The sequence below is a fragment of the Myodes glareolus genome, chromosome 7 (assembly GCF_982192425.1).
Source record: "Myodes glareolus chromosome 7, mMyoGla1.1, whole genome shotgun sequence".
Lineage (NCBI taxonomy): Eukaryota > Metazoa > Chordata > Mammalia > Rodentia > Cricetidae > Myodes > Myodes glareolus.
In genome coordinates, this window is record NC_142032.1 from 20,827,111 (window position 1) to 20,843,369 (window position 16,259).

General features: G+C 43.8%; 1 protein-coding gene across 1 annotated transcript in view; it reads left to right on the plus strand.

The window, feature by feature from the left end:
• Pik3ap1 (phosphoinositide-3-kinase adaptor protein 1) overlaps positions 1-16,259 on the plus strand; it is a 115,156-nt gene that overhangs the window by 19,555 nt on the left and 79,342 nt on the right. The window lies entirely within an intron of this gene.

Sequence of the window (16,259 nt, forward strand, 5' to 3'; positions counted from 1 at the left end):
CTCTGTTCCAAGTAGGCTGAACTGAAGATTGAGTTCCTTGTGAAAACCCCTTTGGCCTTTTCCCCAGACAGGTCTTCTGGTAAGAGGAAGTGACATAGCGTTGGTTTGCGCCATTGCTGCCAAGTCTGCAATGTCGCTCACCTGGCGTGGCCCACGCCTGTGAAGAGGGAACGGCTGTTTCTAGGAGAGTCAGTAGGATCTGAGTCTTGTTATGTTTGTACTGATGACCTCTTAGGTTGTTGCAATCTCTGTGGGGACTCCTAAAGTGCATAGATGGACACTAGCTGCAGCTGGCAAGTCAGTTGGCTACTCTGGACCTCTTCCTGTCCTCTTTAAAATTCTAGGGTGGGGGTGGTATAGAGCTATGAGTTGGCACCTCAGACACTTATAGCCATGAAATCCCACGATTTTGGTTCCATAGCATTTTACATATTTTCTCTTCCATTGCTATGTCTCAAAGTGAGACTTTTCTAAATGCCATCAAGTACATTTACAGTGCATTCATTTCGAGAAGACATTCTTTACAGCAGGGCTTAAGCAAAGCCTGAAGTGACTTCTAAGTCACTTTCAGATTGCTTTCAGTTTATGGACATTAGCAGCTCAATCTTAGATGGTAGCATCACACCTTTATCATACGGGATGGTAGGGCTTGTGCAGCTGACATTTCCCTTTTTTTCCCCTATGTTCTGTGGGAAGATACACACACGCGGGTTCTTAGGATGATGATGGGGACAGGGGAAATGAGGGCAAGTGAGCATGACAGAGCAGTTCTGTTAGTTCTGTTAGTTTCCTCCGTTATCGGTTCACAGCTTTTCAATTCAGTTTCCACCAGTCAGTCACATGACCAGGAGCATGGCTGAGAGGCCCCCAAATAGGATGGTTTAATGCTGTGAATGACTCTAGACTTGCCTATTTAGAGAAAATCACTACAACCACATTTAAGCTTGTCATATGGACTTTTGGGCAGAAAACGATCTGTTTTAACAATTTACAAAATGTAAACTTGAACAAAAGGCAGCTTGCATACAAGACACAGAAAAATGAATATAGTCAGTAATTGAGGAAAATGGCGTCTTTTGTATTGAGGAAGAAGGACAGATGGGGACTTTCTGGTTTTACTTTTTCATGCTTAATAAAAATTAATAGTCTCTACAGATGATGTTTTATACATGTTCATACATGTATGTGCCTGATGAGTGGTGGAAGGACCGATGGCTGGGTGGGTTGGTGAAAACCAGTATGAGGCTGTTTGTGGTACCCTTGGTCTCATTTTGAGCATTCCAGTTGAAGAGGAAGATTTCCCCATGTGCGTCCTACCGCAGGGCCCATGTTGCTGGTGGCTTTTGCATTGTTGACCATTGCTGTGGAATGGTCTGTCTCGGGACATACAATCCAGATGTTTATAACAGTTTATCCAAAGCTAAATAGGTCTGTAGAATACATTCATTTTATCTTGTGCCTATATGCAAGTAGGTAGAACTTCTTATCCCATAAAAGAACCGAGGAAAGCAATCTGAAGTCCACTGGGATGTATGCAGATCCATAAGTAGCCGAGATTAAATTGTGCCTTTTTTTTTTTCAAAAAAGGGATCATTAAAATGAAGGTATCTGTAATTTGGAAGAAACTTCTAGAACTGGCTTAATTTTGCTTTATTTTTTTTTGAAAGACCATTTGGAATTTGTCATCTGAATGTGTATGACCTTCCCAAACTTTTCACAGTTATAGTTGTATTAGGATCTTATATAAAATAATGTGGGAGAGCCTGCACATTTTGTCCAACAAGGTGCTGGTTTCACAAGCAGCCTGTGGGTTCTTTCGTGAACATCTGATAACACAGGAAATAGAGAAGGAGGCCTATGATGAAATGAAAGTGCTCTACTTTAAATTAGACTAAAATAACTTTCCACTTACATGTGGAGCTAATGGTGGAAACTGTACCTGTAGTCAAATAGGACATGCATTAAAAATAACGATGTATGTATAGGGTGTTGGTTTTTTTTTGAGATGGGGTTTCTCTGTGTAGTCCTGGCTATCCTGGACTCACTTTTTAGACAAGGCTGGCCTCGAACTCAGAGATCTTCCTGCCTCTGCCTCCAAAGTTCTGGGATTAAAGGCATGTGCCACCACTGATCAGCTGTTGATATGGTTTTTGATCATATAAAATGTGGGGATATTTCCACCTGATATCCCCAGACTAGCCAACGTATTACTTATTCTGACCCAAACCCCCTTTCATGTTCTGATGTATTTGTCAAAGCCTTGGTTTGTTTCCAGAGGTTTCCAGATGTGGTTTATACTTTTGTAAGATGTCTTTTAGGAAGCAACCAGTACTGAAACTATTGTGCCTTAATCTGGCAGTCTAAAGGTTTATTTTTATTTTGAAGTCATTTGGAATTCTGAGTCCTCATGGATTATATAAATCCTAAATGTTTCATTGCTTCAGTTCTCCCTGTGGTCAAGGTTGTTTGGGTAACTAGACATTGCCCATATTCTGGAAGGCATCAAACTTTAGAGTTTCTGGTGGGAAAACTGAGAAGTAGAGCAAGCAGGGTGGAAAGACAGAATATGAACAACAGAGAAGAAAACTCCAGAGTCACCTGTCTCAATTCTTTGAGCAAAGTAGGATGCAGATGGCTTAGATTCCTTTACTCTTGGAATGAGGGGCAGAAAGGAGATCGTTTATAGTTCTATCCAAACGATACCATTGAACTTTATGGAATGACTCTCATGGGTGAGGTATCACATAAGATCCAAAAGGAACTTGCTCAAAGAGTGAGATTCAAATCCTGTCCTAATGGAGTTCTTGTGTCATACCAGGAGAAGGGCATTCAACAGCCACTGACACACTAACCAACCGCCAAGAGAAGTCAGAAGGCTCCCTGTAACTCAGGAAGGTGTTCTAACCTTCCTGGAAGTCTTTTAGAATAGTTTCTTACTTCATCTTTTAAGGGAAGGATGTGTGCTTTGAGCATCCATCCTTAAAAAGGAGAATGGGCCTGGCTTATATTTACTGTAGATGTTCTGCTCAGGGTCATTAGTGGCAACCCAGAGTTAATCACGGCTCTCAGGGTAATCATTTTCTCAGAATAGTGATTAGAACAGTATAACAGTAGAGTAGCATCCCTCAGGCACTCTGTTTTAAGCTAGTATCTTGCTTGTTTCTAGACTGCAGGGATGCTGCTATGTGCATACTGACATAGGCCCACAGCTTGAACAATCTCTAGTTTATCTACATGTGTGCTATTTGGAAAAATGAACCAAAGATTAAGTAGAAAATTAATGCATGCAAAAAGAAAATCAATTAGAGTCAATGTAAAAATCCAAGAAAAATGATGGAACCATTAAAAATAAGAGTCTGTTTCCAGAGCAGTATTTGTAGGACCTGGTGGTTTTAGCTGAAGGCAAGCTAAACAAAAGCCCAGAGGAGAAAGTTCAAAAAACAAGCCCGTGCAGGCTCACCACAGATATTTTCACATCAGAGAAGAGACTATTCTGCCCTTAACTGTTTTACTTAACTGAAAAACTGTTTGCCATTTTAGTGGGAGGCAAAGGAACAAGACTAAGTATAGTTATTCATCTAGCCACCTAGTCATTCAGTCACTCAGTCATTCAGCCAGCCGTCTATCCTTCCTGCCACCTAGCTGTCCATCCATTCAGCCATTCACCCACCTACCCATTTGGTCATCTAGACATCCACCTACCTAGACATCCATCTACCCACTCATCTGTCTTCTCATACTCCCATCCATTCACTCATCCATCTACCCATTCACTCATCTACCCATTCATCCATCCATCTACCCACACCACCCACCCACTCACCATCCATCCATCCATCCATCCATCCATCCATCCATCCATCCATCCATCCACTCATCCATCCATTCGTCCACTCATCCATCCATCCATTTATCCATCCACACATCCATCGATCCATCTATTCATCCATCATCTATCTAACCATCCACAATCCATTATCCATCCATCCATTCCGCCATCCATTCATCCACTCATCCATCCGTCCACCCACCTAACCATCTATCCATTCATCCATCCATACATCCATTTATTCATTCATTCATTCATTCTTACATCTATTCATTTACTTATAAAGTTTGTTTTTAATTTCTGTACTATTCATTAAGTAAATCTCAGGAGAACCAGGGCTTAGTTCACTATCAGCGAATCAATCCCACACCAGTTATGTTTTAAGGGGTTATTTATTTTGGGGGGAAAAACTTACATACACCATAAACCGTCAGGAAGGGAGCCTAGTCGCTGGGGCAGGAGCCGGGAGCAGGAGCCGGGAGCAAGCACCGGAACCAAGAGCCGGAACCAAGAGAGCCCGATCCGGATCTGCTTCTCTTTTTAAAAGAGAAATATACCACGCCCCAGTGGGCTGGTATTTCAGCAGCTATTGGCTGACGGAGCGGAAGTCGCTCCCCGCTGCACTGTGGGCTCATATTTCAGCGACTATTGGTTGAGGCAGCGGAAGTTACTCCCACAACAGTTCACTAACTCCAAGAGGTAAAACAGTCCTTGCCACATTGCGAGCCCCCCATACGTTGTTGAACTACTGAATGGAATGAGGGGAATTTCAAGTTCTGTCAGACGAGATGTTACTAGCAGATATGACTTTGTCATGGTGAATGCTGTTTCTGAAACATGAGACCTCTCTTGAGATTTTTGAAGGCCTGCATTGGAACAATCAGAAGGGCAAAACCTTTTCTTTGTTTCCGCAGGAGACAGGACAGGGGGTGTGGCTAAATCTACAGCGGGGGGGGGCAGCAATACGGGCTTGGGGGTGCTCATCCCGAAGCCAGCTTTTCCTGGAGAGTGGGTAGCTAAAAGGCGTGTACTTAAATTCACGGGAAAGGCTTGACTCCATAGTCGGAATGTTTTCTGATATGTGTAAGGCCCTTGATTTAACCTTTAGAACTAAGAAAAAAGTTAAAATTGCACTGTGCAGGTATGGCACAGGCCTGTAGAAGCCCCAGGACCTAGAAGGCTGAAGCAGGAGGAATGAGAATCTGAGGTCAGCTTGGGCTATATGGTGAGTTACAGACCAGACTGAGCTATATAATGAGACCCTCTCTCAAAATAACCAATAAACAAACAAAAAATAGGAAATTTGAAAATGTTTGATTCGGGTTGGATTGGTGAGACAGCTTGGAGGTAAAGGTGCTTACTGGTGGGAGGAGGGCAGACACTGAAAGTTGTCCTCTGACATCTACACATATATGACAAACATGAGTGTACACACACACACATACACACATACACACACACACTAAAAATAATTTGATCAAGACTTTCATTTTTAAAAGGAAACCAAAAAGTCAAAATTAAACCTGGTCTTAATTCTGTAGAGCACACCAAGACAGAACCAACTGTTTGCTGTGCCTCATGCGGGGGGCTTGGATAGATCTTTCTGAATTTTTCTGGTACTGTTTTTTTGCTAGAACAATATAGTTTTCCTTAGATCAAATTCACTTTTTAGAATAACTTTTGAAATATAATTCACAGCATGTTCAACTTCCTCAGTTTTTTCCAGTGCCTCATCTCTATCATTGTGTGTATTCTTGTCATTTGTTTATTTTGAGGCAGTCTTGCTTAATAGTCCAAGCAGGTCCTGAACTCTTAACGCTCCTGCCTCAGCCTGCTAACATCGGGGATCCAAGGCATGTACCACTGTGTTCAGTTCTGGTCACCATTAGAATGTGTTCCTATTAGTTTTGGTTTGTTCAGAAGGTACAGTCTTCAATGACAGTGCTTTAGTGTCACTTCTGTGTGTGTGTGTGTGTGTGTGTGTGTGTGTGCGCACACACACACACTAGAAGGTTTCCTTGTAGTCTATACTGGTCTTGAACTCACTATGTAGGAAAGAATAACTCTGAACTCTTGGTCTTTTGCCTCCATCTGCGTAGAATTGGGGTGATAGGCATACACCATCACTCCTGATTAGATCCAGCAGTTTCCAAACATCACTTCCATCAGCTTGATACTTCCATCTGCTTCTTTTGCAACATCTGGAATTTCTTGTAAAATCAAATGGCTTTGCATTTATATTTTATTGTGGAAAAAAATCTTAAGTCTGATAGAGAGCAAGTATTAAAATTATTATATGCATGAGTATATGCATCAGAACTGACCAAGCAAAACTGCTGGGGTTGCTCAGCGTGTGAAGATGCATCAGAACTGACCAAGCAGAGCTTATGGGTTGCTCAGTGCATGAGGATGCATCAGAACTGGCCAAGCAGAGCTTATGGGGTTACTCTGCACGTGAGGATGCACCAGAAGTGACCAAGCAGAGCTGCTGAAGTTGCTCAGCTTGTGAAGATGCTTGCCATCAAACCCCCTTCATCTTGTGTTCCTCCCCTGGAACCCTCGTGGTAGAAGGAGAGAACCATCTCCTGTAGGTTGTCCTCTGACCTCTTCGTACATGCCTCAGTAACGTGCCATACACCACTCCCCAAATAAGGAAATGAATGATACATTTTAAAAAATGGGTTAACCTATGAGAGGTATTCAAGTAGGGACCAATTTTGAAAATGAGCTGATTTTGCTAGTAAATTATTTTATGTTTATTATTATTTATTATTTTATTTATGGCTTCTTAATGCCATGCTGACTACAGGGCATTGGAATAGAGATACTTAAGAAATTGCAAGGTTGCCAGAGTTGGAAGCCACTTGTATGGCTCAGAACACCAAACATCATTTCATTCAGCAAAGAATTAAAGGACAACATCCTAACACATGGGTGATTCATTCCACTTGAGAGATCGGTTGGAAATTCTGCTACTGGTGATGGAGTTCTGAAGAGAAATAGTCTCAACAGGTTGAAACAGCATCCCCAGGCCAAAAGTTGAGGTCCTCTGACACTCACAGAAAACTCCTGAACAAACCCACTGCACCACTGTGGTCTGATAAAGGGAAAGGCTGGCTTCCAGGAACTACGTGAAGAAGATCTGGAGGTTCGAGGTGACCACAAGCTCAATGTTCCTTGGCAAGGTGGTGTACTGCGTGAAGTCTCCAGTCTCTCTTCAGAACAGTGGCCAGATGCTAAAACCAGCCTCGCCAATAATATATACAGACTCCTACTGTAATCTATCTAGAGTGGCCATTCCCAGGAGAGGAGGAGTGGGGAGATAGATGGGCAGAAGCCAGGCCCTCCACCCTGAACTCAGTCCTATGGGCTACACTTTGCTGTCTTCAGAGAGAGGAACTCAAGCAGACAGAATTCCCAAAGCATCTGCAGGAGCTAATGGAGGAGCAGGCATCATGTTGTCGGGCTCCCAGGGCAGGTTAGGGGTTAGAGTCAGGGGGAGCTGAAGACAGAATTCTGGGAGGGTAAAGGAAGAACATATGTGGAGTTTCTGTTGTTCTTGTTGTTTTAATTTTAATAAAGCATTGGGTTTAGACCAAGATGGCATTTGGAGGAACTGTCAGCTAGAGGAATGGCCCATGGTCTTTCATTCAAGATTAACTGCAAGTAGAGAACTAAATGGCTATACATCCTACTTAAATGAGAGTTGGTTAGGGTGGTACATCTGCTATTAACTTGATCTAATCCTTCCACAATACATACATATTACTGACCAACATACTGGGTTTGATCACATGAAGAAATTTTTGTCTATTTATTTAAAAATAAATGGATTCCATATCAGATTTTCTGGTGAGACAGTACAGTATTTTCCATGGGTGTGTGAATGCTTTATGACAGTAACATCAGCTGCTGAGTTCCTCTGACATCTTCTAGCCCTTTGATTGTTATCAGCAACCCCCTCTCTGATCAGTGTTGATGAACCGTGAAGGGGTGTTTACGGGAGGCCCATCTTCAGTGTGGGTGAGAAAGAGGCCAGTTAGAGGGAACAAAAGCTCTTGACAGGCAGGGTTGGTCCTACAATGCACAGTGGCAATGCCATGAAGTGTTCATGGGACAGGTGGCGGTGTTGTGTGTCCCTCAACTAGCAATATCTTCCTGGCTTGTAAACAAAGAGAAAACAATGTATGTGTGTAGTGAGGAGCTGCGGGCAGGCCTGCTTTTCATCCCGCCCGGCTCCCGAACGGCTAGCTTAGCCCCAGAAATAACAACACATAAGTTGTATTCATTTAAATACTGCCTGGCCCATTATCTCTAGAGAGTTAGTTACTGGCTAACTCTCACATCTTGATTAACCCATCTCTAATAATCTGTGTAGCACCACGAGGTGGTGGCTTACTGGAAAAGATTCAGCATGTCTGACCTGGTGGCTGGCTCCATGGCATCTGCCTCATTGCCCTCTTCCCAGCATTCTGTTCTGTTTACTCCGCCTACCTAATTTTCTGTCCTATCAAAGGGCCAAGGCAGTCTCTTTATTAACCAATGAAAATAACACATAACAGAAGGCCCATCTACATCATATGTGATCCTGCAAGGTTTCTTCCAGCGAATTCTTATCCCTGATCCACTCCTGTTTTCTCATAATGTCTGTTCCAAACAGCTCTCAGTAGCCTCCCAACCATTGCCTACCAAGACACCTCTCTTGTGTTTCTGCATAAAACATTGATGGGATGAAGCAAGGGATGATGAGTAGATTCAAGGTGTGGTTTAGAAAGGAAGATGGGGTTGAAGAGATGGTTCAGCTGGTAAAGGCATTGACTGTCAAGCCTGAGAAGGAGAGAATTTACTCTTGTGAGTTGTACACACACACACACACACACTTTAAATAAATAAATAAGCAAACAAACAAACAAACAAATAAATGTAATACAAATTTAAAAAATTAGGAAAGAATGGCTAAGAGGGCAAGAACGGGCCTGCCTTTCACAAAGGCATGACAGTCCTTAGCTTGACTAGATGACCATGCATTGCAAAGCAACAAATGTGAGGACTAGATTTGACCCTGGTCAGGCAGCACGCTGTGCTAAGGGTGGTGAGATGAATAGTATGAAAACCATGGGTGCTTTTACAGACGATGACAAACGGTACCATGTCGCCAAGAGGCTGGAGAGATTGCTCAGCACTTGAGTACTTCCTGCTCTTTAGGGGATCTGAAATTCAGTACCAAGAACACGTATGGCATGGCTCAGAACTATCTGTAATTCCAAAACCAGGGGATTCTATGATCTCTTCTACACACACACACACACACACACACACACACACACACACACACACACTCACGCATGCACTTACACATGTAAAGCATGAATCGGGAAAGAAAAGAGGGTGGGGAAATTTGTGTCTTTTTTGTTTTCATTCTGCTCGTTACTATGTATCTAAAACCTTCTGATTTTTTTTAAGTTACTGCTATTGTTAATATTTGTGGTTTGGGTGATCAAAGTCAGACTGTTGCACATGCTAGGCAAACACTCCACTGCCAAGCCGCCTCCCTAGCCCTACTCCACATTCTCCTACTGGTGGGTTTTCTTTTTCTGACTTCCTGTAGACCCTAAGAATGGCTATCCTCACGGAACATGCACTCCCACGGAATTCCAGCTTGGTTCTCCAGCTAGACTGTATGCTCTGGAGGAGCAGCGCCCTGGAGGAGCAGCGCCAGCACGTTGTCCCGTGGGCTTCTCTGTTGTGCCTAGCTCAGTGAGAGCACTTGGAGCTCCTAGGAAGTACAGTTTGGTTAGCACACAGATTGATAGTGACTTTCAGTCAAAGCTGCTTTAGAGCAGAGTGATTAAATTACTCTCTCCTCAGGGTTACAGTCATTATCTGTCACACATTTCCACCAACAGCCGACACCCCGACTTACTGAGAAAAGAAATACCCTGGGAACACGAACAGTCTAAATAAAGAATCAGAAGCAGCTTCAGATGTGCTCCCGTGATCCTGCTGCCCTCTTGTTAATGTATATTTATTATATAACACCCACTCAGAGAGCCCAGTAGAGATGTGTGCAGTGCGGTGCTGCGGAGGAATGGCAGATTCCGCAGCAAGCACAGCAGTTGCTGTCAGGAATCCTCAGAGCTGGGCTGGAGAGATGGATAATCTTGCAGAGGACAGGGATTTGGATCACAGCACCCACATGGCTGCTCACACGCAACCACCTATAACTCTAGTTCTAGGGGATCCAATGTCCCTGCACATGCATGCACATACACATACATACATAAACATAAGTAAATAAATACTTTTTAAAAAAGGCTTCTTCGAGCTAAGTTAGCATTTGGGCACATTTGGGCTCTAGCAGCTAGTTCAGCAATGGGCACAGTCTCACATGCTGCCCTGTGCTGTGACAGTTCTAGCTGTGATGGGGACAAAAGGAGATGCTGTCATTTTCAGTGCAGAAGACCATCATTTGCTGCCAGCTCAGCTGTAGAGGTGGCACCAGGGCAGCTTGGCATCAGACCCTCGGAACAGATGTGGTGGTCACCGCCCTTTCTACCTGGGTGGGCCTGACCGCAAGCCCGCCCTCCGAATTAGGGGAGGGATGAGGAGTGCATTCTCTTTACTCGGTTCACATCCTGTGATCTGTTTGTGTTGCTCTAATTGGATGACCACCAGGATGACCAACCAGAGAGCACGTGAGGCTTGCTTGAGATTTGACCCTGGTCATCTAAGAAACTCTGAGAAAAAGCAAGATGTAAGTAACTTACAAGCTGGCTTTTGTGGCTTTTGTGGATATATTTATTTGTGTTTTTTCAAAAGCAGTAAGTCTTCAGCTCTCAGATGCTCAATATGACATTCTTTGCTCCTTTTGACCACAAAAGCCACACATCCGCATCACTGTCAGGAGGCTACGGCAGAAGGCTGTGATCTTCCTACAGCCTTGCTAAAAGAAAGGCAAAGAGTGGAGGTGAAATCTCCAGTGTAGGCTGCAGTGTGTATACTGTTTAGACACTGCAGCTCTTACAAAAGGCTTTTTGCTTCATACTTGGATTGGCTTCTAATTGGCTAAGTGGTATGTCCAGTCACATGACCACCCCCTCTTATGTGTCTTGATGCATTTTTCCCAGTATGGAATGTTTTGGAATGGGTTTCACCTCTCACAGTTATTTAGAAGGCAATTGCTTTGTCTTGAATTTTGCCAGCTGTTCTCAGAGCCTTTAAGATTGTTGACAAAAGTTCATGGGTCTTTGAGGGCACTGGCGTTTTCTCTCTGATCACTAATATGCATCCTTCTCAGTAGCTCATTGGCACATAGGTTACCCCTGGCCCCAACCGTGGTCTAGACTATCTCGTATGGTGGACACACCGTATGGGGTAGTCTTCTGGCGCCAGGTCAGATTTCGTTAATGAATCAAAGTATTTTTTCTCACTGAGCCGAGACAGAGCCTTGGCTCTGACAGGCGCAAGAGATTCACTCTATGGACACCTAAGAGGAAAGAGCATACATTGCTTACACACAGGTATGTAATAACACGATTTCTCACGTCTAGACATATCAGATATTTTGGCAGACATCTGAAAACAAGGCCCTTCTTCCTCACATTGTCTAACTAGTCAGCTTTTGTATGAAGAGAGTGAGACTCTTTAATACCTGCCCTCTTGGGCTTCACAATCTCTGATGGTCAGGTTTTTAAGGGTGGGATTCGGTTGTTTTCTCCAAAGTGGTGAAGTTTCAGTGAAGGGCGTTTTCAGAAATCTCCAGTGTCTTCTGCAAAGGTCTATTACATCTGATGAACGGAAGCGTTAATTACCAGCTTCTAGGTTTGTTCTGGTGTCTAGGCTGAGGTCATTAAAATGAACGGCACGGCATTGTGACTGGCGTTATCTCCTATGTAGACAGAAAACCTTGAATATTTATTTAGAGGAAATGTGTTAAACTTTCTGTGACATTTAGTGCAAAACACTTGCCATATGATGAGTTAGAAGACGTCTTCACTGAAATCTCTTCTTTGCATTAGACGCAGGTCTAGAGGCCCCCAGTGCTCTCTAAATACCGAACGAATGAATAGCTGGGCTGTCAGAGAACACCACATGCTAGTTTATAAGTAAGATCAAGTTACTTGGCTTAGTAAAAATGACTGAATTTCATTGTCTTAATTTTCAGACAGCAGTAGGGAGCTAGGTGTCGAGATGGGTGGGTGGTCATTCCTTTGCTAGTGGTGCTAGTATTGGTAGAGTATGTTTTTATTGGTCATGGGAATATTTTTGAAAGGTACCTTTGCTGATCTTTTTCTACTTAGAGCATGTATTCCTAGTATCTGTAAATATCTGTGTCTTTCTTCTACTCGCTGACAAGACAGTAGGATTTCTTGGGTAGTCTTGCATGTTCCCACCAAGGCTTGTGCTGTATGAGCAGTTGAATAGCCCCTCTTCAGTGAGTAGGTGAATCCTAGAGATTTCAAGGCATTTCCCTATTACACACGGATGGCCAAACTTAACCTTTTGTTTGCTTTTGTTTCAACTTGGTAAATGTAGCTCCTTGAAATTAACGGAATTTTCTGTCCTACTTTGGAGTCCTGCCTTGGGGGCACCTTAGGGAGGACAGTTGTCACACTTGTGAGTCTGGCCTTGTTTGATCTCAGCAATTTCTACAGTGAGACCAGATCTTCTGAACTTTCACAGTGTACCTTCTCCAGTCTAAGGAAATAATGACTGGTGTAGAGGGCTTAGAAATCAAATCTAGCTTTTAAACCTCATTACCCTCTATTTCAGTATTTTTTTTCTAAATAGGTTTTTGCTATCTTTTGATAGCTTGGATTTGTCATTAAAATGAATGCAGTTTTTTTTCTTTTCAGAAATAGATTATATTAGAGGAGGAAAGTTGTATCTAATTCTGTGTGATGGTTGCTATGGTGATGATTGAATGTAAATGTCAGTTTATGTATGTAAAACTGGTGCTCAGGTTTTGATTAGAGACCAGAGGCAAGGCTGGGTGTCAGTTGGTGAAATAGCTAGAGGACATCTTTTAATGGAGAAAACTTTTTAAAAAGAACAAAAGGGCCATTGAGCCCCGTGCCCACCTGTGTAACTCAGCATAGAATAACTAATTAGGTGCGGCAATAACAAAATAGACCAATGAAAAAGGTGTGCTTCTGTCCTTCCTGGACGATTATTTCACTGAGGAAATTAATCAGAGAGGTTTGGGAAGAACAAGGTGGCTCTTGCAAAGATGAATTTGTGTACCAGGTTTCCTTGACTCTTGGGATGGATTTGGTGCATGGGACAGCGGCGTGGAGGATCACATGGAGGAGATGGACAGGGTGGTCCTAACAGAGCCTTCAGCTCAGAGCCTTTCTCTTACCAGGATTAGGAAAACTCCAGTGAGAGGCTCGTGATGCCAGGCTACCGCAGCCTGGTTGCCAGAGCTCCAAATGCACCCAGAGAATAGGCTCCACCTCTCAGTACCCAGCGAGAGTGCAGTCAAAGATTAATGCTAAGGAGCAAAAACGCCTCTCAAATCTGAACAGGTGTTCATTTCAATGCCTTCAGTGCTGTCTCCTGAGCTCTTCCGTGTTTACACGTGGTTGCTTTGTAGCGCACCTGTGTGTAGACATGTGCGTAGGTGTGTGTTTCAGACAGAGTGAGAAAGTATACTGTAGCAGTTGCTTCCATTGACCACACCAACAGAAACCTTCAAGTTCCTGGGCAAAATGCCAGCAAGTCATCACTGCCCATCAGGTTAGCCACAGAGCAAGGCAGTGAAGACTCCTATGGTCCATCCATGATTGGGGACTCAAGGTGACGTTTAGTGTCTCACGAGCAATGCTGCTGTTGTGTCCTAAGTGAAACTTGGAAGCAATGGGTTTGCCTCCCCTTAGGTTATATTTATGTTTTCATTTAATGTTCTCCACTATGACTCATCTGCACAGGAGCCACCAGACTTGACCACCTGGAGTCTAGAATCATCCACTTGGACCATGGGAATATGTGAACACCCTAAATAGCCCCTTTCAAGCTCACTTAGCTTCTAGAATGTTGTTTCTCATCAACGCTCTCCTAAGCGTCAATATATGCTGATCTCAGCATAGCCCGGGCTGGATGGCCACCTCTAAAGGAGTCTCGAGGGAAGCAGGAGGCTCAGGCCTTAGACTCTGTACTCAGGTTTTCTTTACTCTAAGACAAACCTGGAGGCCAGACACCACATTGCTATGGTCTCATCTGTGAGCCCGCTTCCCCTCTATGCATACGCTAGAGACAAAAACCACACAACTCCAGAGTGTGAAGAACAAATGTGGTAAGATAGAGTTGCAAGGAGAAGTCCTTAGCCCTTGTGACTGGTGTCCTTTCAAGAAGAGAGAGTTAGAACAGACACAAGCACACAGAAGAAAGACCATTGGAGGGTACAGAAGGCAACTGTCACCTGCAAACCAAGGACAGAGACCCAGTGGGATCTGATTCCATGGATACCTTAGCTTTGGACTTGCAGCTTTCGAGTCACGAGAGACTCTGTGACTGTCATTTATTCCACTCAAACCTGTGGCATCTATTATGGTAGCCTGAAAAAGTTAGTATGAATTTAAAGATGGCTCAGATGTGTAGGTGACTGGGTAGTAACTACATGAAGGAACAGAAGTATTATTTAAATGATCCTGGTCTAGTTCAATCGATCCTAAGCTCTGCTTTCAAGTTCACGAAACCAGTTAAACGAGTGAGGTCTGAGGAAATCCCACGTGGCACTCACCTATGAAAACAGACTGTGAGGTTAACTACTTATTTACAAAGAAATAAGAACATGATATAATAAAAATATATTTCCAAATCCTGTAATATTGTAGTCTTACTAGCTTTTTCAGGCTACCACAGTCTACTATATTCTACCAAGAATGGTGTTTCAGGTGCCATCGTTTTAGGAGGAAACTGACTGACTAGAGTGTGTCCAGAGAGGGACAAGCAGGGAGTAAGGACCGCTTTCTGGCAAGGGCGGTGGCAGTCTTCTCTGTCCGAGGGGAAGGTTCTAGCCTACTGGAGTTGTCACTGGCCGGCGTTCCCTGGGTTTTATGTGGTCTGAGTACGGGGTTGATGCTTCATGGGATTCTCCCGCAACTGTTACTGTGCATGACACATGAGCTGAATCAAAGCAAGGGGGAGACTTAGTCCATGACTGCGGGGATGGTTTGCTCTGGACCTTCTTGCGTCTATAGCTGCCACAGCTGCCACCCTCTGTCAGCCTGAGCATGGGGTTCATGCTGAAGATGAACTGGAAAGATGTTGGTGATGGTGTGAGTCCTTACAGCCCTCAGGCCTCCTGACTGCAGGACTCTGTTCTGAGGAGTGGATGTCTTCATGTAAGACATTTGCATTGAGATTTGTCTTACTGGCAGCAGAGCCATCTTAACAGACTCCACAGGGATGAGCTGTAGATAAGGGTGTGATCACAGGTCATCGGAAACGCGCCAGCTGAGGAGACTTCTTGTTATAATATTCAAATAGAGTCTCACTCTGATTTTTTTTTAAAAATCCTTTATTGAATGTAATTTGATTCTAAATGATTGGAAAGGCTCTTTGGTGATCTAAGACTCAAAAATAATTCTTACTAACGTGTGAAAGAGAACGAAATGGAACATTTCCCAGGCATTTGCATTATTTTTAAATAATAACTGAGATAAAGCTTTTATTGGCAGAGTGTGGAGGTGGGGGAGTCCGGCCAGCGTTGTGTGGCCCCAATCTCCTCTTCCCCATTCCGGGCTCTGTGTCTTGTGCCCACATTGCTGGAAGATGCTGAGCTCTAGACACATGGGAAATAAACATTGCGACCGCTGGGTTGGCAGAAGGTGCTGCACAAAGGACCCGTATCCTAGAAAAGGAGCCCGGAGGCCGAGGGACAGACAGACAGATGAGGAGGGTGTCAGGACTCCCACAGAGACACGTTTCTGCTCACGTCCACGTTGACGCATGGACCCTCCCATAGCTCACATGAAAACACCTTTTTATTTTAGAGTGTGAGATGCTAGCATGATGGTGGCTGTGCTATAGGTACCGCACATCTTCACTGTGGTTCACCACGTGGCAGCACCTCTGCAGGTCCTCTCCTCTCTCTGAGGAGACCATTACTACGGGAGATGCTCCCTTATCCTCATTCAGTGCTGAGCAGCTTCTGGTGGGTCCTGGATTTTATTGACAAAGTGACAGCTGAAACTTTGTCCTCATGATTGTGACCAGAAACCAGAACATGTGTTCTGCCATGTTGTATCATGGACCACGCATGACCTTACCAGGCTGTTGGGAAGAAGTGTTTGCAGGAGGGCAAACACCTCACGTTCATGCTTACTGAGAACATGGTTGGCAAGGCCAATGGACTCTGAGTGTGGGCTGGACATGGCCCGAGAAAGTAAATTTCATTGTCCACCTGGTCTTTTTTTTTTCTTTTCTA